This window comes from Ochlerotatus camptorhynchus, unplaced genomic scaffold, assembly GCF_037179485.1.
Source record: "Ochlerotatus camptorhynchus isolate MF236.1 unplaced genomic scaffold, CSIRO-AGI_Acam_v1.1 ptg000361l, whole genome shotgun sequence".
NCBI classification, from domain to species: domain Eukaryota; kingdom Metazoa; phylum Arthropoda; class Insecta; order Diptera; family Culicidae; genus Ochlerotatus; species Ochlerotatus camptorhynchus.
The window spans coordinates 7,305,194-7,331,861 of NW_027040849.1; the positions used below are offsets into that span (position 1 = coordinate 7,305,194).

Sequence of the window (26,668 nt, forward strand, 5' to 3'; positions counted from 1 at the left end):
ATTTTACATGTACTCTAGGAAACCAGCTGGTTGTACGGTGCGATAAAATTAGGGACTTAGGAGTAATTCTAGACTCGAAGTTGACATTTGTAGATCATGTGAATACCACAATTCACAAAGCAAATAATATGTTGGGATTCATAAAAAGATTTAGTTATCATTTTAAAGACCCATATACCATCAAAACACTTTATATAGCTTACGTGAGATCAATTCTCGAATATTGCAGTGTGGTTTGGGCTCCATATCATGAAACTTATATAAATCGTATAGAATCAGTTCAAAAACAGTTTTTGTTATTTGCTCTTAAAACTAGGCTGGACCTCTTTTCCCCTTCCTTCTTATGAGTCCCGTTGCATGTTGATAAACATTGAAACACTTAAGAAACGAAGAGAAATTTCCATGATTTCCTTTGTTAATGATATTATCTCACAACGCGTAAATTCAGAAAAAATATTAGCAAGCTTAAATTTTTACGTACCATCACGCATGTTAAGAACTCGAAATGTATTTCAACTGTCACCTCACCGAACGAATTATGGTCAAAATGGACCAATCAACAGAATGATGAGAGTTTATAATAATTATTGTGAGCGTATAGATCTAACGATGTCTAAAGATACAGTAAGGAGAACACTAAGTGCTAGGCTTTCATCTCGTTAAGTTTAAACAATTTTTATTTCTTAGATATTACATTTATTGACAATTTCAAATAAAACGTTTGAATTTAACTAGTATGTAAGGCAACAGAACTATTGTAAAACGGTCTACAGTGATTGACGACAAATAAATAAAAAATAAATAAGTTAGTTACATGGCCAAATCATAACGGTCGAAAAGTACCTAATCTTATAACGCAACGATCGATAAAACCAAACGAACAACGAGGGGAAAGGTTCCATGATTGTCAAGCTGACTTCTTCATGTAACATGTCGAACGGATCATGCTAAATACAAATCAAAGTGTGAAATATTCAATAGTGCAGGTATAATGCGGAAATGATGCAATTCGTTTCTAAATTGGATAAAAAATCAGCGGCTATTTTTTTTCCACCGTTGACGATACTTCTTCACTTTAATTTATAGGTGAATAATTTTTGCAATGATCTTCTCTTATTTGAAGACCATATATTGATGCCTACAAAACAAAAAGAAACATTTGAAATAGCTGTTAAAGCTTAAAATATTAACACTGCAGTTTTCAAATATTCACAAAAAATATAGGTTCAGTATTTTTAAGTATTTCCAGGTATCATAGGTATTTGTAAGAATTGTCTGAGTAAAACGCGAGAAATATAATGTTTAGAGTGGGATGCCCCTAGGATGAACGCGTCATTGGGACGGTACTAATGGATATTTTCGGTCGCTATTTAAAATTTAGTCGATTGCTGAATTTATGTATGGGCCCAAATTAGGGGTATTTAGGCCGACATTACATCCATTTCCCCTATATGTTTTTCTATTGATGCGTATCATTTTTGCATAAGCCCTTTTTAAGTGTTAGTCGTGTACAAAACTAGGGAACCAAATATGTAAAATGGCATGTTGGACAATAACAAACAACTGTGCAAAGTTTCAACATAATCGTAGAAGGTCGATCAACTTAAAAAAAAAAACGTCATTTCAAATGGAACTGCTGAGTATCATATCGACATAGGGACAATTTGCGGGATTATTTTTGACGCAGAAGTCTGCTTTGGTGCAAAATGCGCAATAATTTAAATCATCCAATATTGTAGAATTGCTCAATTGGTATAAAATCTAGTTCGCTTCATAAACAGCATTGATCCCATCATCTTCTCGTAGTTTGAAAAACTTTCCCAACCCAAGATTACCCTCCGGTGCAAAACAGTCCATCACGATCACCGCACAATCGCATATCCCAGTGTTTACTGCCAACCGGCCAGAGTTCCAAGCTATCGAGTTCATGGAAGCAGATACTCTTCCAATTTAAAGTTTCAGATTTATGAAATTGCATATTTCGTGTTCGTGTTTGCTGCTTTTTGTACTCGTTTATCTTTCACCATATACTAGGTGCGCGCTCGGCGAGAGTTATTCGTTTACTGTTGTATTATTACAGCAAACAAACAAACAAGCAAAGTATCCCAGTTTGTGTGTCTGGGGACGACTTTTTCCCAACCACCAGCACCGCGTTGCCCCGTTCTCCCTTCAGCGGTATCACGTGCCACCCGGAGAAGCCACGCCACACCAACTACGTCAAGTTCTGACTGAGCGTCTTCTTCATCCTCGTCGTCACCGAGGAGAGTTCATCAAGTCGTGAGACTTTCCAGACTTTCCAACCAATATTTATATCGCCGTCGGACCTCTTTCTTAAAAGTTGCACCGAGAATCCGTCCGAGAAAGGCAACCCAACTACGAGATGGGAAAAAAAAGTTGGCACGGAGCGAATAATCATATAAATACATACAGAAATAATAAAATTACATCCTACGACGAGAGCAAGCGATGATACGCCGTTGACGTTCCGACATCAAGGGAAATACAGGCTGGGAAAAGTGACCCATCTCCACCTCTACCTACTTGACTGGATTTCGTCTGGCAATATAAAAAAAAAATAGACGCGTGCGACACCGTTCAGCGAAGAAACATTGACCGACTTTGACACAATGGACAGATACCATGCGTCTCCATGCAAATACGATTTGAATCTATGGCAGTTCCACGAAGACCTCAATCTAATCGCATTCATAAAATCAGCACCCCGAGTAAGCACCGTTTCCCATCCCACCATTAATAGAAAGCTCTTTCCCGTCATGCTGGAGGAGAAAGGCAACCATCAACAGCGAGTCAACATGATAAACGTATGTAAGAGGAAAAGTTTATTAAAGAATAATAAAACATGCATAAAAAGTACGATGAAAATTGAACTTGAACTCGCGTTTGTGCGTTCGTTTTGGGGTCTGCCTCGCTTCCACGTGCAGGATCACGTTTACGTCTCCGTTACATCAAGCTGCTGCTGCTTTGAACTGAACTCCAGACTGACTGGAACGAGTGAAAGGGAGGAGACCGAGATCCACCGAAACGTATGGTGTGTGTGTGTGTGTGTGTGTCGATGTCGATGAGATGTTGTGTCTGCGTTCGTTTTGCTGAAAGTTAAGCGCTCAAAAATAAGATTATGCTCACGGGCATTCTTGGGTTCATTTTTATCAAAACGAAAGAGTGCTGACTTCTGTCAGGAATTTGAAGAGTTTAGTCATAGACGGTGGTTTGAATGCGTCATAGTCATTTGAGTACCACATTAAATAAAGTGGACAAACTATAGTCACTATATTCATAGTCTGGTGGATACTAAATCTGGAAAACTGGCAACTTTGATTTGTTTAATAAAAATCTGGCACTCCATGAAAGGAAGTGCAGAACGTTTTCTTTTTTTTTTTTTTTTTTGGGTATCAAGCTGGAGCTGCGTGACAGCTTAGTTTTCAAAACTTGACCCATTTGAATAAATTTTGCTTCTATCTTTGACAATACAGCAGAAGGACTAGCCTATGTTGGCCGCTTGAACACTGGATTCCGTATGTATTGTTTCAAGATAGTTATAGAAAAAATGCTGTGACGTGTGCGCGTAGATACATCCGCGTAGTAAACCGATTGAATAAGTAAATCCGTTTCGAACGAAATATCTAAATTATGTAAGTTACGAAAACCGCGCGACATCCGAAAGCCGTGCGAGACAACCGAAGCGAGAAAAAAGGCTTATTATCATTTAAAGAGTGCCACCAAAATAAATGTGATAGCCTATGTTGGCAAGTTGATTAATTTATGGTTTCCTCCCTAGATATTCTACTTATTTACTACTGACCTTTGCATCAAATTAGTTAATTTAAAGAACGTATCAATCATTTCAAGATTTCGCGACCGTATCGAACAAATTCTATACTACATAAGCTCAAAAACGTTTGACAAGCACTACCGAATTGAGTATCACTTCTGCGTAAGCTCCGTAGACGTAGGCGCGTTGAATCCGACAGTCGGCAAAGGTTTAACCTGCACCAACACCGCTTAAGGAACGACCTCGAGTCAGTGAAACCGTTTATAGCTAAACATCTAAATTACGTAAGATACGAAAATCGCGGAAATTGTGGTGGCGTTCACAACCGTAGAGAAAAAACAGCTTATTATCACTTAAAGAGTGCCACCAAAATAAATGTGATAGCCTATGTTGGCAAGTTGATTAATTTTGGTTTCCTCCCTAAATATTCTACTTATTTTACTGTTGAGCTTTGTTTCAATTTAGTTATTTTACCGCACATACAATCATTTCAAGATTTCGCAACCGTACCGAACAAATTCTATACTACAGAAGCTCAAAAAAACTTTTGGTGAGCTCTACCGCATTGCGAATCACTTCTGCGTAAGCTCCGTAGACGTAGGCACGTTGATTCCGACAGCCGCGAAAAGTTAAACATGCATCAATATCACATAAGGAAAGATCAATTTTACGTAGGGTTTAGTTCATAGATTAACATTGACTGCTGTTTACAAATGTAAGTACTTGAACACTAAGAAATAAGTTAACTCAAATGCTTTAACCGCATATATAAGAGACTTCGCGTATTGAGAGAATAATATAGTAATCGAGTACAGCAAACTCAGGGGAATACAAAACCTCCAAAAGATTAAAAGTTATTAATTGTCACATACCTCTACTTTTACTTATTTCCTAAACTATTCCTCTCCTTGTTAATGCTGCTTGTTATTGGTCTGCTTGCGTTTTCTTATTGAAGTTCAAGACTAAATAGGAAGATTTATTCTACAACTTTAAACGTTAGTTGCCTCCCTAAGCGGACCCCCCGCATCCTAATTCTTTTGTTAATCTACCTAATGTTATTAGACTTTCTGAAGTTTCTTATTTGAGTTCATTTGATGATTACGATATCTCATTAGTTTAATTTAATAAATTATTGAAATCTCTAATTCACCTAATCAATCATAACCCATGCTTTTTTAAGTACCTGCACTTGTGCTTGTAATCTAAAACTAAACGTGTTTCAAGTTCTTTTGATTTTGACCTATACCTATTTATTATAACTTAGTTCGACCCAGGTGACACCTTCAAGTGACTAAAATGCTTCATTTTGAATTTAGTTTCCTAGCTGATTTTTTAATTATTTAGGGCATATGCTCCAACTACGCTCACACGTTTCCACTATGTCGTCCCACAAAATTACGTATGGATATATCACAATAGAAGCACGCCACAGTGGAAATCCCGAGCCATAGTTCAAACACTTATCCTAAATCAAAATGAAGCACATATAAGATTAGTTACAATACCATGTACGAAAATGATGTTAAACATTGTTTCCTGAGTAATACTTCAATGAAAACAACAATGAAAGCTTGTCACGCAAATAGAAGGAGCACCGATGGGCACTTTCTGAAATATTTCAATAGTATAATTCCCTTGCCCAAATAAATCTATCTGCGTAAAAATAAATAAAAATAAGAGTGATTTGCGGTGATTTGAAAACCCGCCAGTATCACACCCAACGTCAGTGCCTATACGTAAGCGTACTACGACGCGGCTCTCAATAAAAGGAGTAACAAGTGTGATACTATCAATGCTAGACTAGATCTTTGGTTCTCTCATGCAGTGGTTTATCAGAGAGGGGAAGCTTAGTAGTCCTCATTGCCTGCCCTTGACGCCATTCTATCGTGGCATGACCCAGCAACGCCGGCCATAAACCTACCGTCTCCAACACTCCACTATAAACCATGAAATTAAGCCCGCCCACCAACATCAAGGTGCAAAAACTAGCCAAGGGGAGGGAAAAATCTGGCACTCCATGAAAGCAAGTGCAGAACGTTTTCGAACAAATTTTAATCTCAGAGCAGGGCCGGATTTAAGGGGTGCACAAGAGCTAAGCAGATTGTCGTGACCGGACCGAGGTTTCCAGAAGTGTTCCTTCTCAATGTCTGTCTCTTCCAAAATTCGTTACAATAATGCCGTCAACGAGTAGTAGTAGTAAAATTATGTTTATTTCTGTTGATTATCATAGTACATTGATTTTAAATTTTAATTGATTAGCCTACTTGGCTATTCATCTTTGTTTAATTTGATATTCTGAATTAACATTTCCGTTGTTCAACTAGTTTACAGAAAACCCCTAATGGGGGTGTGTTTTGTCTGAATTCCAGAATTTCTAGTCCGCGGGGGACTGTTTAGGACCATCCTAAGGATCTTGTTCTGGATCCTTTGGAGTTTAAGGTGATGGTATTTGGCGCAACGCTCCCAGATTGGCATCCCGTATTCTATTACGGGAAGGATGATTTGTTTGTAGACAGCAAGCTTATTTTTCAAGGATAGAGTAGACTAGAGTCGTTGTATAATGAGTCACGCCAAGAGTGAAGCCAAGTCTACCTATTGAACTGTCAAACCGGCTACGTATCGTGCAAAGTAAATAAGCATTACGATGCTATGAAAGGTCCACGAAAGGTATTGCAATTAAATATAAAATATAATCGAAGAAATGATCATATACACGCAGTGAGCATTACATTTGTCATGCGATACGTTTTGAAATGATCAGTAATGACAATTTCTACTATTTTTCTTTAAGATAATTCGACAAAATTACTGATATAATGATTTACTACAGCCGTTAATTTTTTTCCTCGCTAGAAGTCATTTGAAGTTGATGCAGAAATCCTCTGTTGCCAAGTTAAAAGAAAGGGAATCTTTCGAAAACCGTGATGCGAGTTCAACTGTTTTTCTCTTGGCGTGACTCATAATACACCGACTCTAGAGTAGACCTCCTGTTGATTAGTGGATACAGTGATCTTAGTTTTGGTTTTGTCAACGTACTCCCTGAAAATCAGCTTGCTGTCTAGTATTAAGCCGAGGTAGACTACCTCTTTCGACCATTCCACCACTGTGCCGTTCAAGCAGATCTTATTATTCACCGACGGAACAAGTCTGCGAGATTTAGAGTGTTGAATTATGATGACCTGGGTCTTTACCGCGTTGATACGGATCTTCCAGCTGTTGAAATATTCAGACAGGACGTCCAGACCTCTCTGAAGTTTGGCAGTTAGAGCTCCGATGACCCTACCCTTGTTGACGATGGATGTGTCATCTGCGAACCGAGGCAACGATCCACCATCAGGGAGAGCCGGCATATCGGAGGTGAACAGGTCGAATAGAATGGGGCCAAGGATGCTTCCTTGTGGAACCCCAGCACCGATATTGAAAGCATCCGATGTGATGCCATTCAGAGAGACTCAGAAAATCCCGGCGGCGCCGACTGGGATTGAACCCAGGCCTGCTGGGGAGACCGGAAATTGATGTCTGACGCCATTTTGAATCCAATATGGCGGCTTCCGGCTGGAGAAAACCTGGGAATTCCTGCTAAATTACCCATAGTCGAGTATTTTTGGAATCTTGGTGACGTGTAGGGTCCAGAAATCGATGTCTGAGGCTCTTTTGAAATTTAAGATGGTGGCTTCCGGTTGGAGAAAGACTTGAAAATTCTGTCAAATTCTCCACAATATGCGAGGGGGGCGAGTCTATCTACGATGTGGGAAAAATTGTATTTTGCTGCGCGCACCCTGAGTACATAGAAAAGGATTGATGACGATTCTGAAGATTTCTTGCAATAAGATGATGCGTGATGCAAGTAAATGCGAGTATTGAAAGAAATTTTTTCGAAGATTGATTCGCTAGTGTGAGATATGATAGAATTGAGATTTAGATGTGTCGCCCCCTCGACAATATGGGTATTTTTGGAATCGGGATGACGTGTAGAGTTTGGAAATCCATATCTGACGCCTTTTTAAAATCCAAGTGGTGGTTTCCAGTTAGAGAAAAATATAAAGATACCGTAAAATATCCCTCAATATGGGTATTTTTTGATTTTCGTGTTGATATATAGAGACCGGAAATTCATGTCTGACGCTATGTTGAAATCCAAGATGGTGGCTTCCGGTAGAAGAAAAACTTGGAAACACTGTCAAATACACCACATTATGAGTATTGTTGGAATCGGGGTGACATGTAGGGTCCGGAACCATGTCTGATGCTATTTTGAAATTCAATATGATGGCTTCCGGTTATAGAAAAACAGAAAAATACAGGCAGATTTTTCGTCCATACATACGTCACTCCGATTTCAAAAATACCCATATTGAAGGGTATTGGACAGAATTTCCAAGTTTTTCTCTAACGGAAAGCCACCATATTGAATTCAAAACCCAACAAACAATCGTCTATTGAAGAAACGACTTCTTGGCCATTTCATTCAACTGCATGCTTAATAGTACTTGTACTATTTTTAATAATAACTTCTGTTCAGGCTTTGTTCACACAAATCTGGAGAATTTATTCAACCTCAACATTGAACTATTGGTGTTGTATAAGGTATGTCGAGAAGCTTTTATTCGACTTATATGAGTTGTAACAGAGTTTATACGATAACATTTTTGATTATTCAGTGTTTATTAGACATCACTGCTTCCTTAAAACAGTGATGCTCTGTATACGCTTGATTCTCATATGAAGTAACGTTTAATTAGACATTATTATACATTTATTAAACGATTATTCAACTGTGGGAAAATTAACCCGAAAATAAGAGGACACGGGACAGGGACAGGGAAGGGTGTTGTGTGTTTCTTAAGTGTATTGTATTTTAATATTTCTGACGTGGGCTCGCACCACACAGATATTAGAAAATTTATTAAATACTTATACATGCCATTGTATGGGATTCGAACCATGTACCTTCCGATCACCAGCCGCTTGCCTTGTCATCTGAGCTATCCTAGAATTCATCAAATGGGCAACTCAATAATCTAAATAATCTATAAAAGCTTGCATGAAAGTAAATACCTATCAGCACTCCCGATCGCAACTCTAGCTCCTTCAAGACCCTGTGGGAATGATTAATTCATTCGTCGTTATTTTAAATGAGACCAACGTTGCCTCTTCACATCTCCAAGTCGAAAGAAAGGATGCTCGGTTATATTTTAAACTAGATCAATGCATTCAATATCGTGAGTCATGTGATCGATATTACTATTTAAATTAATTATGTTCTACACAAATAAAAAAAAAGGTTGAGCTTGGGGTTGAACTCACGATCTTCTAATTGGAAAGCGGAAACGGTAACCACTACTCTACTGATTTCGCCTTGTTGTAAGATTGAATCTGTGTTGTCGAATAATGAATCTAATACGTCGTTTATAAAGCATTTACAAATCATGTGATTACAACATGGACGCATAGTTGTATAAGAGCTATTATGCTGACTGTATTCACCTTTATTCAGCACTATTGTAAAGTAATGCAATGAAATCTAATAAAGGAGCTGGAGAACATTTATTAGACGTCTAATAAAGCATGTTATTAAATCAATTGAAAACAGTCGAATTAAAGTGCCAATGTAAGTACAAATTACACTTATTCAGTTTGTTATTAGATCGAACTTCTGGCGATGAATTGGGAAGACATTTAACACTTTTACTTTTATTTATTCAATCTATCTGCTTATTTGTGACTTTGAATTGTTTTTTGGGTGGTATAAGAGCTATTTTGCTGAGTGTATTCATCTTTATACAGCAATATTGTAAAACAATGCAAAGAAATCTAATAATGGAGCTAGAAAACATTTATAAGACGTTTAAAAAAGCATTTTATTCAATCAATTGAAACAGTCGGATTAAAGCGTCAATGTATGTGCAAATTACACTTATTCAGTTTGTTATTAGATCAACCTTCTGGTTCTGAATAAGGAAGACAGTCAACGTTTATAAAGCTTTTAATAAGTAAATTAATCATATCAGAGCAAACGGCGGAATAAAGGCGCATCTTTCGATCTCAATGAGCTTTTTTCAGCACATAATTCGACATTCTGTTTTATTCAGCATTGAAAACTGTTATACAGCATTTATTCAATGTGTATGCTTATTTGTGACTTTGAATTGTTTGTTGGGAATGTCGTCAGTCATGGATTTCCGGTTACCACGATTGCAAAAATACCCATATTGAGGGGTATTTCATAGTATTTTTCAATTTTTATGTAACTGGAAGCCGCCATCTTGAATTTAAAAAAGGCATTAGTTTCCGGTCCCTACACGTCACCAAGATTCCTTAAATACTCATAAGGTGGTGTCACAGACAAACAGACATAACACTCGAAAGTTGTTGATCGAACAAGCATTTAACGGACAATTTAATTTTGCGTTTGACGTTTACACACTACCGCCATCTGTTCAGCCTCAGCGCCCACCACAGTGTACTCAACAGATGGCGGTAATGTTTTAGTGACGATGTTTTGCAGTGAGAAATATTCAATGTGTTATGTCTGTTTGTCTATGGTGGTGTATTTGACATAATATCCCAGTTTTTATTTAAACGGAAGCCACCATCTTGGATATCAACATAGCGCCAGACAAAGATTTCTGGTCACTACACGTCACCCCGATTCCAAAAATACCCATAGTAAGAGGTATTTTACAGAATTTCCAAGTTTTCAAAATGGCTTTAGACATCTATGTCCGGTTCCTACACGTCACCAAGATTCCAAAAATACCCATCTTCTTCTTCCTCGCATTTCAAGCTTATTGCGTATGGCATATTAGCTTATTGCGTGCTCTCAACTTAATGTTCTAGATGCACTTCCACAGTTATTAATTGAGAGCTTTCGATGCCTGTACCATTTTTGCATTAGTATAATTGTGTGGCAAGTCCAATCATATTCTATGCCCAGGGAAGTCGAGAAATTTTCCAACCCGAAAAATTCCTAGATCGGACCGGGAATCGAACCCAGCCACCTCCAGCATGGTCTTGCTTTGTAGCTGTGCCTTTACCGACTGAGCTAAGGGAGGTCCCAAAATACCCATATTGTGGCTAATTTTTCAGTATTTCCCAGTTTTTCTCCAACTGGAAGCCGCCATATTGAATTCAAAAAAGTGTTTCAACTCTCTGCACGTCACCCCGATTCCAAGAATACCCATATTGTGGGTAATTTGGCAGTACTTCCCAGTTTTTCTCCAACCGGAAGCCACCAGCCACGGTCCCTACACGACACCAAGATTCCAAAAATACCCAATATTGTAGGTAATTTGGCAGTATTCCCAAGTTTTTCTCTAACCGGAAGCCGCCATATTGAATTTCAAAACGGCTCAAACATCGATGTCCGGTCCGTCCAAAAATACCAATATTGTGGGGTGTTTGACAGAATTTCCAAGTTTATTTTTCCAACCAGAAGCCGCCATCTTGAATGTCAAAATGCCGTCAGACATCGATATCCGGTACAACACGTCACCAAGATTCCAAAAATAGCAAAATTGTGGGTAATTTGGCAGTATTTCCCAGCTTATCACTAACCGGAAGCCGCCATATTGAGCTTCAGAAGGCCATCAGACATGGTTTTCCGGTCCTTACACGTCATCCGGACTCCAAAAATACCCATATTGTGGGGTATGCGACAAAATTTTCCAAAAACTTGTTATGATGTAAATCCCAAATAATGTTTTTTTACGTCTGTTTCGATTTACGAACCGCCGGTGTGGTTCGTAAATGGAGGAATACACAGGAACCTGGAACCTAATTAAAAAAAAACCACGATTGGAAAAAAATCTTCGCTCGCAATCGAAAACAACAAACAGCTGAAACTGAAAGGGGGTAGCACAGGCCGAATATTTTCAATCCATTTTAAAGATGTTTTTATGCATGCAAATAATAAAATATTTTAATCTACCTTGTTTGACATGAAATACGACTCGAAACGCATGTTCATAGTAAAACATAAAAACCTGCGATTAAACTGATAAATGAACCTACAAAAACTGCGTAGGCCCTATGTGTTTTGGACCATTTTACCCCATTTTCTCCTACTTTTTGGAGGAAATGTTTTTTCACAGCTCTATTTTTCGTAAAACATAAGCACTTTATGCATGGTTTTAGAATACTATGTCTTTAAACAACAGTTCATGAGATATTAGGGGAATACAGGGTACACTTTATAGGGGAGTAAGGGGTAAAAATGAATCCTCGCTAAATTTATTTTAATTCATAAAAATGTTGAACGATGCGGTTGTTTGAATGACCTTAAAGGTTGCCTGCAATAATAAGATATTTTTTTTTCGAAATTTTAAGTTAATTGAGGTTAAATAAGTTTTAATGTACTGCTATCTGCTTTACAAGAGTTTTCACATTTTTTGTCTGTATACAGCAAAACGATATAGTGGTTCACAGATTTTTGTAAAAAAATTGTAGTTTTGTTACTTATCGCAGCATATTAGACCCGTATTTTTTTATTTTGTCATTAGAGTGACTATTTATATAATAGGGAGCTAAAAAAAAAAAATTTTTTTTTTTATTTTTTTTAAAAATAAACAACTTTTGAACTGCTTGGAACTCAAAATACCAAATGAAAGTTAATTAAAATTTCGTTTCAGAAAAAAATATTACAATATTTAAAAAAATGAATTTTGTGTTAAAAAAACAATGATTGTATTTTCACTTTTACCCCTTACTCTCCTATAAAGTGTACCCTGTATTCCCCTAATATCTCATGGGCTGTTATTTAAAGACATAGTATTCTAAAACCATGCATAAAGTGCTTATGTTTTACGAAAAATAGAGCTGTGAAAAAACGTTTCCTCCAAAAAGTAGGGGAAAATGGGGTATAATGGTCCAAAACACATACCTACAAGGCTCTCCGGTCTATGGGACCACGTACAATCGATTCCCCGGACGATTTCCCTTCGGAAAAGTCGTTTTTCATGGCCGAAATTCAGCGTGCTGTTGAGATATTGAATTTTGGGTAATTTTGGACCCATTTTTGCCCATAGTGCACTGGGTCACCGTAACGATCCAGTGGGGTCAGTGGTGGAATGGGTCGTGGCTTATTTTTAAGAATTTTAATTAGTTTCAAAAAGGGCTTTCCACAATCTGATAGAGAGCGGATCCTGGCTTGGATGGTTTTTGTTAGGTGATTACAATGCCTTCAACGAGCTTAGGTAGCTCATATGTATACCTGCTACACAGACAAACAGACGCAGCACTCGCAAGTTGTTCATCAAACAAGCATTTAACGGACCATTTAAAAGTATCGTAGTTGGTAGTACCATCACCTGTGGCGCGCCAGTGTACTCAACAGATGGCGGTAATATTTTAGCGACGATGTTTTACAGTGAGAAATATTCAATGTGTTATGTCTGTTTGTCTGTGCCTGCTAACTTATCAAAATTCTCGAACCAATGATAGGGTAGATAACTACTTCGGCCTAATCGCCCATTTTGGGCCTATCGAGCAGAAAACTTCAAATGAATCCATGATTTCAGAGTTAACAAGTCAACTATGCGTTTGGTACGATACTTTAGTTAATAAGCTACGGAACGAAGTCAATGAGAACGGGTGATATAAAGGTTTGCCATAATTATTCCCAAAAACAAAAGAAGCACTCCGACCGAATCAATTTTTATCTTCATCCGATAGGCCGAAGTGAATTCATTGGCGTTTCAATGCGTTAGGCCGAGTTTAGAATCCATAGGCCGAGTTTGGCGTCAAGAAGCAGTGTTAGACTTTTGACAATATCTTAACGATTGGTTTCTCTTTATCAACGGTACATACGAAAAGTTCAATAAATTTGGAAGCTATCAGTAATAATAACATTCCGTATGGTGCTAAACTGCGCTATATTAAGAAAGACTAAGTGCGGCTTGTGCTTAATAGGCCGGAAATGGGGTTGTTAACCCTATTCAGTTTACGTACGGTTTATCACGCTTCACACTCACTCGATTCTACTCATTCTTTATTCCACACTAACTCTATCTACTACATTCTTCCCCTCTCCTACTCTCCTGAGGAAGGGGAACATTATATCTACCCATTCGGGGAGTTTCATCTGCTCTCTCGGGGGAATTTCATCCATCAGGTCATGGCAATTTTAAATATTTCAAAATGTCTTCAGTCCATCCATCAGGTAACGGAAATTCTTATCTACCATCCATTAGGTCATGGCAGTTATCATTTACCATCCATCAGGTAATTCTAACAATTTTGGGGTTACAATTTCAGGGTATCATCCAAACCATTTGTAGAATAGTTCTACCATTTGGATTATCGTTCGGGTATGGTATTTGTTTTATTAGGGCTGCCAATATATTGGTGACCAACAACCAACTATTAAGTTGAGCTAAAACATCTTTCAGCAAATGAGCTTGATTAATTGCAAATTAAAGTCATTAAGAGGAAGCATACAGCTCCGAAAAAATGGGGTTTCGATTTTTCTAAAATTATTGGAAAAGATATCAAAAATCTAAAAAAAATCACATTTTTTTTGTATTTTTTAAAGAAAATTATATATTTTTTGTAATTTATCATGGCATAAAGTTGGACTCAACAAACCACAAAAATCAACTTTTCGGTTTTTCTGAGAGTTCAATATTTTTTTCATGATGAGACAGAAAAACTATTTTTACATGTAATTTTTGTCAAGAATCTAAGGAAGAAACTGATTTTCTTGAATTTTTGTTAATTTTTTCCAATGTTTTTAGAGAAATAAAAACGTGCCGAAAATATTTTTTTTATTTTCGGGGCGGTAATCTTCTTCTTAAGGACATCGATAACTGATGAATGGCTGAGTTCTTTTTGCTTGCTGAACATCGAAAGTAATGTTGTAATAAACAGGAGTGTTCGTTGCGTTGTACACTGAATCATGAGTAACCTACGCTTTTAAAAATTCTTCATACAAATGAGTAAAAGCGACTCACTCTCCGAGTAAGATTCGTTTCCAAATGTTAGTCTAGAATTACTGTTTTGAGTGCTTCATTGAATTGTAATTGTAATTGTTCAGTGCATAAAGGGCGTCCACGATGAAATTGCCACACTATGAAATTGCTCTAACTTTTTAACCGTTGGGTAGAATTTGATGAAAATTTGGGTGGATTTAGTTCATAGTGCATTATTTACATCCTGCAAGTTTTAAAGTCCTGTGATCAAAACTCGCGGAAATGGAGTCGAAAGAACAGCTCGTGCGTGATAAAATCTTGCGCATTCATCACGAGAACAAGGATCTCTCACATCGTTACATCGCTAAAACGTTGGGAATCGCGAATTCCACGGTGTCGCGAGTGATTAAGCGGTTCGAGGAACGGTTGACCACCGATCGGAAGCCCAGAAGTGAAGGAAAAAGTATTCCGTACAACACCAAAAATCACAACCGCGTAGTTGGGGCCTTCAACCGAAATCCGAACGCCTCCGTTAGGGATGTGGCTAAGAAGCTGCACCTAAGCCGAAGTTTTGTCCAGAAGGTCAAAACTAAGGCTGGGCTTCGAACGTTCAAGGTACAAAAGGCCCCTAATCGCGACGAGAAGCAGAACAAGTCCGCCAAAACCCGTGCCAGGAAGTTGTACCTCAACATGCTGATGAAAGTTGAATGCTGCATCATGGACGACGAAACATATGTGAAGGCCGACTTCAAATAGATCCCCGGCAACCTGTTTTTCACGGCCAAGGATAAGTTCAGCGTTCCGGAGCATGTCCGCACTCAGAAGATGTCCAAATTTGCGAAGAAATTCCTGGTTTGGCAAGCCATCTGCACGTGCGGGAAGCGGAGTGCACCTTTCATGACCCAGGACACGATGAACGGACAGGTGTACATAAAAGAGTGCCTCCAGAAGCGGCTGCTTCCTCTCCTGAAGGCCCACAACGTCCCAACAATCTTCTGGCCGGATTTGGCCTCATGCCACTACTCCAAGGACGTGCTGAAGTGGTATGCGGACAATAAGGTCAATTTCGTGCCGAAAATGTTCAACCCTCCCAACACTCCGGAGCTCCGCCCCATCGAGAAGTACTGGGCGATTATGAAGCAGCACCTTCTTAAACGACCTAAGGTAGTGAAGACAGTCGAGGAACTGAAGAAAGTATGGGTTTACATGCAAAAAACGGTTTATTCACAGGTTGTGCAGAATCTTATGGCCGGGGTTAAGGCCAAGGTGCGGGCATTTGCGTATGGACTGTAAATAAAATACGAGTAAAATGGTAAAATGAAGTTTAATAGTTATTTCTCAATCCCTGAAAATTTGATGGCAATCGGATGAAAACTCGAATTTTGCGAATCAATTTTGTGTGTGGCAATTTCATCGTGGACACCCTTTAGGCTGTGCCTTCCGCTAAGAAGGCTTATCTAGGGACCAACCCCCTAGTCTATACACCTACTGTCCTTCCCGTTGCACTCGTCAGCTCGTGCGATACTCTAGACACACATGGGTGGTCGTATCCGGGTCCTCCCCTGGGTAGGCTCGTGTCCGTCCAGGTTCTGGTACATTAACTTATCTATATGCATGGTAATTATATTTTTAAAACTCACCTTTTGATTATAATGTCGAAAATGCTGAAACTAAATAAAGGTTAGCGATCCATATAAGGTGTGTGCTGCGACGGAGTAGTTATTGAAGGAAATGAGGTTCTGATGTGAAGTATAGGTAATTCTAAAATAGGTAAATCAATTAATCATTAGCTGCTAACAGTTACTAATAAATGGGTAAGACTTTTCCTAGATACAAGCTTCGTCCAGTATACATTGGCTGTCTCCAACCGACATGATCCTTTCTGTCTGCTTCCTCTTGCCGGTGCAAGTTGAAATCTTCTTTTCTGGTTCGAATTTTCTCCTATTGAACTTCTGGTCGTGTTCCCATTTGTCCTCATTCAGTTAATATTAAAGGGTGATACGGTCAAAATTTGGTCAAGGGAAAACGCGTGTAAATCGGTGAAATCCGAGGGGGACGAAAGTAATCCATTCTACATTTCATTTAACAGATTTAACTAAAATTTACTAAACAATTCAGAATTTTTTGGATAAACTTGATTCATAATGAATAATAACACGCGCCTGCCGATGTCACCGATTTCATCCACTATTCTTAGATAATCTTGGATGAGTTAGAATTATTTATCTGTTTACTCAAATATGTTTCAGTGTGTTTATGTTTACTGTCACTTTGATGATCGCGCGGTTTTCGCATTCGGTCAATCTCGAAAAAATCGTAAATCGAGCGGCAAATTATTTTAGGCCACTACATTCTTCCCCGGAGGAACAACAAATACTACCCTTACCTGCCAATCTTTCGTTCAGCAAAGCAGTTTCGTTTAGTTGATGCAGTCTTGGACCCCAAATAGTGACAGACGATCGTATAGTGGAAACATGACCGGAAAAGGATCCATCCGATGCGCTTCTCAGGTCTCTAAATTGGATTCCAACGTCTGAAAGAACTCATCGAGGACAGGACTAGCATCCGCCCCACCAATGGCACTCCAAAGGATATCTGGCTTAAACACTCATCCCCTCTGTCCTCCGTCTCTGGTCCTTGACCTCCGTCCCATTCTCTGGCCCATAGATTCCGATCGCGACCCATCAGCAGCAGTAGAAGAAGCTTAACTCCGGCACTCCGCCTATAGACTTCTCTGACGTTTATGAATTGCACAAGTATTAGTGCAGAACTTTGGGTGAATTCAAAGGTTTTCTTGCACTAATAATTATAATTTACCCCAAGTTCTGCACTAATACTTGCGCATTTCACAAACGTCAGAGAAGTCTATACCGCTCCCAACCAACAACCTCCCTCGCAAGATCGAGACAACCCCTGCCGAAATCCAACCGTAAACCAAAACTCGTTTGGTCTTACCGAGGGTTTTACAACCACCTCAGCCTCCCACCCGAAAGATGCTCAATTATTTCATGATTCTCAGGCAAGCAAACCTGGTGCTGCTCGGTCAGACGTCGGTTGCACCTATTTGAACAGCTCCCGTTATCCTGGTTGAGATTCGTGAACTCGAAGCACCCACATTCCTCATCGAACTCTGACGAAATCCACCTCAACATCTCGACACTGATCGTTTATAAGGGCCAATGTTGTAAACGTAAACAATGGCTTCTTTCTTAAATTTCCCTAATTCAAAGTCTATCCATGCAAGCCACTAATTCTATTGGATAGGGGGACTCTCCCTCTAAACAATCATGGTGTATTTTACTTGAGCGAGTTTTCATCTTCGAGAAATTCATGGAAGAAGTCATTGTTTACGTTTTCGATATTGGCCCTTATGAAAAAGCAGCAGAGAGTTGTTAGTGTATCTGTCATGTGATAGATAGAGATGTGACCCGATATATTAGAGATGTGAGCGATAAAAAGACGACATTATTCATTTTAAAGATTTGAACGTGATTATTTCGGATAAAATAAATTTGCATGGATTTAAATCAATTCATCAAATTTTAAGGTATTTTTGGATAAAATCTGAATAAATCTGGGACTTTCGTCCCCCTCGGTGAAATCGTTTATTTAAAAAATCAAATTAAATTTCTTTTTCAAGTTCAATTAGTATAAAATTCTGGAAAAATATTCAGTTAGGCTTCCGCTTTTCCAAATCCGAATTGCCGGGCCTTACGCTTGATCCCTGCCATCAGATTTTGTACAGCCACCTTGTCCACCTTCTTCGCCGCAGAAAGCCAGTTTGCCTTGAACTGCTGCTCGCCCTTAGCAGTTTTTTTGGTCTTCTTTAGGTTCCGCTTGACAATAGCCCAGTATTTCTCAATTGGGCGGAGCTCTGGCGTGTTGGGAGGGTTCTTGTCCTTGGAAACCACCTGCACGTTGTTGGCGGCGTACCACTCCATGGCCTTTTTACCGTAATGGCAAGATGCCAAATCCGGCCAAAACAGTACGGAACAACCGTGTTTCTTCAGGAAAGGCAGCAGACGTTTATTCAAACACTCTTTCACGTAAATTTCTTGGTTGACAGTCCCGGAAGCTATGAAAATGCTGATTTTCAAGCCACAGGTACAGATGGCTTGCCAAACCAGATATTTCTTTGCGAACTTTGACAGTTTCATGTGCTTGAAAACATCTGCTACCTTTCCCCTTCCTTTTGCCGTATAAAACTCCTGTCCCGGAAGCTGCTTGTAGTCGGCTTTGACGTAGGTTTCGTCGTCCATTACCACGCAGTCAAACTTCGTCAGCATCGTCGTGTACAGCCTCCGGGATCGCGCTTTGGCCGTCGTATTTTGTTTATCATCGCGATTTGGAGTCACTACCTTCTTGTAAGTCGATAGTCCGGCTCGTTTTTTGGCTCGATGCACGGTTGTAGACGATACACCCAGCTTATTTGCGGCATCTCGGAGAGAGAGGTTAGGGTTTCGCTTGAAACTACCGGCAACTCTCTTTGTCGTCTCAGAGGCTTCCGGTTTTCGATTTCCCCCCGATCCAGACTTCCTGGCTGTCGACAAACGTTCCCCAAACACTTTAATTACATTTGTAACGGTTGATTTGGCAACTTTTAGCGATTTTGCCAACTTTGCGTGCGAGTAGCTCGGATTTTCGCGATGCGCGAGCAAAATTTTGATACGCTGCTCTTCTTGCTTGGACGGCATTTTGACAACTGAAGAGTGAATTCCAAAATCAAAATAGGAGCAACATTCTACACACACACACCTTCAAAATGAGGGGTGTTCAGGTTTTTTAAATGCAAAACTGAAAGAAATACGTCAAGTTGATATTGACCAAATTTTGACCGTATCACCCTTTAGTACATTATAGGAAGAAAGAAAGAAATAGAACAAGTTAAGTGTGAGCCGCATGCATTGGTTACTTATTTTGGTCATGGTGTTGTCTGCTCTATTTATTTGCCTCTATTCGCTCTCATATCGCAACGTTTAACTCACCCCCTTCCCTCACACTAATATTGTTCGGAAAAGAGAACCCATATTTAGTAATCTATCGCGAACTGCGATGCAGAAGATATTAATAGCAAACTAATCTGGAACTGGTCTAAGACATATGACCCAGTGAGTATTGACACCTAACACTGTTGTGAGTAGAGTATTAAATGCAAAACGCAAATTCAAAATAAACTTGACAAGACATCGTCAATCCCCTTATTCCTGGGCAGGGTCTGACGATGTGAATCTGATTTTTGATCAGTGAACGGGCCCCATATGGTACATTTTCTCACTATGAACCTGTCATTTCCAGCCTATCTGAACTATTTAATAAATGGAAACCATAACATGGGTTACGCTTCCCCTAAGCGGGCCCTCCGCATCCTATCTCTGTCTTATCTCAAATGCCAATGGTTTGAATGTATCAATATATACATTGGAAATGACGTTCAATCAAATAAACCCATACCCCACTCACTTGGCCAGGCTTCAGAATCGTCCAGTGGGCAGTGCGCTCTACACTCCAAGTTCCCTTTCTTTCAAATCCACCCCAAATTTGATATTTTACCCCTTTGAGTGTTGATTAATCACAATGAAACATTGTGACAGAGCACGGACTTGAGGTTACTACACTGAACCAATTTGACATATTCCTGTTATGTGGAAATCTAATAAATTTGCGCTATAAGATAATCCATTGAAAATGATATGATTGAGGTAAATTCTATATGAATATCTGATACATTTACAATGCTGATAATTTGGTAACTTTTATGTGATCGTCATATGATAAATGAAAATCAGTCAAATTATAATAATTAACTGAAATGGATTTGAAACCCATAAGCATAAGCTATACGTTTCACCACAATAGAATATATGTGTCATAAATCAATCGAAGTAAAGTTTATGTGAAAATCACATGAAATTTACTTCTTCTTTTGACACATATATTTAATCGATTTCTAAAAATAAATCGAAAAATAAACATCAGGCAGTGGGAGCTTTCACAGATGTGTCTTTTTTTTTTATTGTAGCTGATTTGGGATTCGATCAAGAACTGTTGAGGTGTGATGCTTTCGGTTTCTGCGCTCGATTCCACTGGGCCACGGCTGACTTCAAGATTGAGCTCGTTCAATTAGCATGAAGTAAGAACAGCTCTCCCGACATGGAATGTAGTGCAACTTTATGCTCGTTTTGCTAGAGTGAAGACAAATAGCACTGACAAGTTTATGTTCCGTTTCGGTGGTGTCGTTTGTTCAAATCTTTCTTAATGCGCCTGTGTGCAATAAAACAACGACTAAATTATATGAGTTGATGGAACTAGTTCATGAAGTTCGAGTACTAAGGCTGGAATCTGAATTAGCTGTGTAGAAGGCTTACAATTAGAATCACAGCAAAGTAAATATTGCAGTAGAATCATTTTTTTTCAATCTCAATACATTCTTTTCCGGAACCCCTTATCTTATAAAACAATAACAAACAAAGATTATTCAATACAGTATCATTGTTGTTAGCAATATTTACAATATCAACAATATCAACTAATCATTTTAATGAGTGTACGATAACATCGTTGAAAATTGTTTCAATAATTTATGAAGAGCAATCATGTAAGATGTATTTTATTTTGAGCGATATTCATCCCAGAAAAACATGCCAAAACAAATGTTTGCTGTTGAATTTCTTAAAAGGCAAATCTATATGACTATATAATGATTGGGATAAATCTGTTTACAATCTTTAAACCTCAAAAATCAAAGGAAGCTATTCCAATGAGATATGAGACATACATGTTTTCCTATACTGCAAAGTTAAATGACAGTCCAATAGTTTCTACATGTCTGTTTACACGCGACATATCAACAAACGTCAAAAATCGTTAAAAGCAACTTCAATAAAATATACATGATTATCTTATAAGATATATCTTTTAGTGAGCAATATTCATCATGAAAACAGGTATATTGTACTGAATTATCTAATAATGCAAACTTATATGATTTTCCATTACTTTCTAGATGTCTGTTCCCACATATATCAACATAACATATCAACAATTTTTCACCATGAAATATAATCAGACAATATTCATATACTTTTTACCTATCGCTAACCCCGTTCGAAGCAAAGTATTATCAAGTACAAAGTATGTGAAATTACGATAGAAATCATTCCATATCGCAGTCATAGTTTTAAAGTGATAATACAATGGAATCTATCAATCATCACATAGAATGAATAAATCTGCTGACATTGCTATGTTATAAGATGGATCCAGTAAACGGTACATGTCGATTTGTTTCAGTGTAGAGTATTAAATAATCTAGGTCCTATTTAGGATTATATCTGAAAAATCCTAATTTGGCCAACGCCCACCAATTACTGTTTTGAGTGCTTCATTGAAGTATCTAATATCTAACATAGGATTTTTTTTTTCGAAATTCGCAAAATTACCAAAATAACGTTTGAAAAAAAAGTTAGATTTTTCGTTGAAAAAAACCTCAAATGCACGTAAAAAACTGATAACTTGGAATATCCGAAAAATCCTACGTTAGATTTTAGTTAATGAACTACGATTTTTTTACAAAATAAGCTAAATTGAACAAATAGTCTCTGAGATCCCTGCCTCGCAAGAAAAAATATGGTTTCTAGAAAAACGCGTTTTAAGATTTGATTTATATTTAAGTGCGTTTAACCGAAGACAACAAATCAAGAAGACTGGCAACTCTTCCATTTACTTCATACGAACGCTATGAGACAGGTACAATCGCGTCATCTGCCGCTCAAAGGTAAATGCTTCGAACGAATTTGATAGCAAAGATTACATCCTCAGAAGAAGGGTTTATGTATTTGCTTATTTTTCTATGCGTTGCTTCCACCTTCACTCAAGCGCAGCGCCACTGTATCTGTCGCTTGGATTCTGGCAAAGTTGCCAGTCTTCTTGATTTGTTGTCTTCGGTATAACACAAGACTAACAGCGACTTACATTCATTCTGCTATTCCATACACAACATTCTAGAAGGTATAAGGATACCGAAAAAGCGGAAAATCGATTTTTTGAAACCCACCCTTAAGAGGAGCATGGTTGCTTCAACTCACGTCGCTATAAAAAATATTTGTCGGAATTATGAAATCATTAGACATTATAATGATATTTTGAACTTGTAAGTTACAAGAAGAGGTTGTAAAGTATGTGTTTGACGCATAAAATCTGTCAATTGCACTTTAAGAGAGTAACCACAATTTTTTTCTTTTTTTTTCCACGCATCTTTGCGAGCATCATTGGGACTATTTCTAGTCGGTTGATGCAAACATAACAAATAAACAATCAACGATTTTATGATCCATGAGCGTTCACTCAGAGTTAGCCACTAGCCACTATTTGTCAATGGACCTTATGAATAAAGCGAGTAAAATATAGGGGAAAGTTTAGTGAACTCTTTAATTCATACGGCCAAATGTGACGATTTTCGTATCTAAACAAGAACATGGTTGGAAGTCAGAGGTAATAAGTCCAAACCACAGACGATTTGCGCTATAAAACGACTGTTGGCACCAATGATCCAAAAAAAAACAGCAAACATCCAACAAATCACAATATCAAACCATTCAAAACACTGCCGAACAAAATTCCAAGAATTCCCACGGTTATGAATAATTCATCCGAAACGACAAAACACTGCCACCGTATTATAATATCATAATATGCAACATCTGCTTATACTCCATCCTCGTAGCCTCCCGCATCGGTTTCACCATCCTGTCCCAAACATCCTCCAAAGTAAACATCGTCGTCGTCGTCTTCATCCAATTTTCCTTACTCGCATCCCGCGGCATCCATATCGGTTGGCGTCGCGTCGTGTCCCACAGCCCGCCCATCCCGTAGGTCATCCAGCACAGCACATTAAAACAAGCTTACGTCATTTTTTGCTTGCCCTTTCCCGTGCCGCAGTCATCTCATCATCATCAGCCATCCATCCATCCATCGAGTTCAAGTTCAAGTTCATGCACACCATCATCTTTCTCGTCTGTCTGTCATCGCGTCATCGGCATCATCATCATTTCTCCATCATCCTATTTTATCCCCAACGACAACAGTAGCAGCAGCAGCAACAACAACAACGTAACATGGTAGCAGCGGCAATAAAAAAAAAACCCAAGCATGAACAAAACGACACCAGCATCCAAAAGAGCATCTCCATTTGTATCGTTCCTTTTACGCGCTCGTCAATGGGTGGCACAAAACACTGGAGAACGTGACTTCCCGTAGCCGGTTACGGATGATCAGTGTAATGCTAAAAAGGACGAACACCAGCGCCGCAGACAAACGAATTATACGACCAACACGTAACAATCTTTTTAAGTCAGTCCGCATCGTGCTCTCTTGCCGTGCGGATCTATTTGCTTTTTGCTGAAGGAAGTGTTACTACTACCTAAAGCTACAACAAATTTAAACAGCACTTTTCAGTGCTCAACCTGTAAAAATTTTCTACCTTGTTCAACTCTTATTCCTCTTCGATCCTTGTTTGGACCCTACCCGAGGTAATCCTTCTTGGATATCGATTTGGAAAATTCCTCTTCGATCCTTCAGATTCTTATAGTAATCTGCTTGGAAGTCGATCTGGATTAAAAATTTACTGCCGCCATGGCGCCTAAACGAAAAAGAAAGGGGCAAACTCTTGACCCCCCTTCTGATGAAATTAATTTGAGTAATCAATTTGATTTGCTCACGGATGATGAGAATGATCCATCATCCAAGAAAAATTCTAGTAAACTTTCCCGGCTTAATGCCAAGAAGGAAAAGATTCCCCCTATTGTGATAACCACTACCGATTTCCATGCTCTTCGCATGGAACTTTTGAATTTCGTGAAAGTTAAGTTTTCACTACAAATTGGACGTCGGGGTGAATGCCGTGTATTGGCTGAAACCTTGGACGGATTTAAATGTCTTCTCAAGTATCTTACTGAGAAGAAGCACAAATTTTTTACTTACGACACCAAAACTGAACGTGTGTTCAAGGTTGTCATGAAAGGACTGCCCAGTGGTGAATCCCTGGATCAGATCAAAGATGAACTGGCAAAATTACTTGGAGTTGTGCCACTCCAAGTAATCAAAATGAAAATGAAATCCCGTCCTGGCGATTCACGCAACGGGATTTCTAATGATTTTTATTTAGTTCACTTCAAGTCTAGTGAACTAAACAACCTTAAGGCCTTAGAAAAAGCTAGCCTTATGCTCCATGTCCGAGTGAAGTGGGAACACTTCAGGAAGACTGGAGGAAATTTCCAAAACCTCACTCAGTGCCGTAAGTGCCAGGGATGGGGTCACGGAACTAAAAATTGCTACATGCCAGCTAAATGCATGAATTGTGGTGATTCCTCTCACGCAAAGGACGACTGCCCTGTGAAGGAAGATCCTAAGAAATTTAAATGTTCAAATTGTGGTGAAAACCACAAATCCAATTTTTGGGAATGTAAGACTCGCAAAGCGATCCTACAATCTCGTTCTAACCGTCAGGTAGGAAACGCTCCACGTTTCCGACCAGGTACAAATTCCTCTGCTGTTAACAACGGTCAGCGAGGAACAAATTCTACATTCGTACCCGTAGGTACAAATATCTCCCCTGCTTCAAATGTTTCATCTGTACCTACTCCCCTCGCTGCTAACAATGTTCAGCGAGTTAATGGAGCTACCTATGCTGCTATTGCAGCGGGTAGAAATCAAAATACTAACCAACGTTCTAACGGAAATTTTGACAATTTTGACTTAGGAAGCATTACTGCCCCCAAAATGGAATTTTTACAGAATTCATTAATTGACATGATTTCTGATATGCTTAAATCTAACTCCATGTTTGATGCTATTCAAACTGGAGTAAAATTTGCAAATAATATTGTCATGACTTTAAAATTCAGTAATGGATTTTAAAGCATTAAATATTGTAAATTGGAATGCTCGATCTCTTAAAGATAATGAAGACGAGCTTTTTAACTTTTTGAGAGTTCATAACGTGCATATTGCCGTTATAACTGAAACGTTCCTTAAACCTGCCCATAAGGTTAAGAAGGACGCAAATTACTTGATTTATAGAAATGATCGTCTTGATGGACCCTGTGGTGGCGTTGCCATCATTATTCATAGACGAATCAAACATAAAATTCTTTCTTCATTTGAAACCAAAGTTTTTGAAACTTTGGGTGTTTCTGTTGAAACAAAATTTGGACAACTTACGTTTATAGCTGCCTATTTGCCATTCCAATGCGTAGGCCAGCAAAAGAATTTTCTCAAGGGTGACCTCCAGAAACTTACCCGTCATAGGTCTAAATTCTTCATTATTGGTGATTTTAATGCAAAACACCGCTCATGGAATAATGCTCAAAGCAATTCCAATGGTAATATTCTGTTTGATGATTGTTCTGCAGGTTATTACACTATTCAATATCCAAACAGCCCAACATGCTTTTCTTCTGCAAGAAATCCCTCCACTATTGATTTGGTCTTAACTGATTCATGTCAACTTTGTAGCCAATTGGTTACCCATGCTGACTTCGGTTCTGATCACCTTCCAGTAACTTTTGAAATATCCCAAGAAATAATTTGTAATCCCAACAGCTCTACTTTCAATTACCATAGAGCTGATTGGGAGCAGTATCGAACATTTATGGAATATAACTTCGATCCAAACATTCCTTTACAAACCAAAGATGAAATTAATTATGCTCTTGAATCTCTGACTACTTCTATAGTTGAAGCAAGAGCTGCCTCAGTACCAAAATGCGAGGTTAAATTCGATTCAATTATAATAGACGATGATCTTCAGCTCTTGATCCGTCTTAAAAATGTCCGTAGGAGACAATATCAAAGAACACGCGATCCTGCCATGAAAGTTATCTGGCGGGATTTGCAAAAACAAATTAAAAAGCGATTCTCTGCCCTGAGGAACAAAACTTTTGAAAATAATATTTCTAAATTGGACCCGAGTTCC

The 26,668-nt window shown here is 38.6% G+C and overlaps 1 pseudogene; it reads right to left on the bottom strand.

Annotated features, from left to right (window-relative positions):
• The window catches only part of LOC135709590 (cytochrome c oxidase subunit 1-like), a 58,770-nt pseudogene extending 40,921 nt beyond the window's left edge, over nt 1-17,849 (bottom strand).
• Nucleotides 17,850-26,668: the final 8,819 nt, after the last annotated feature.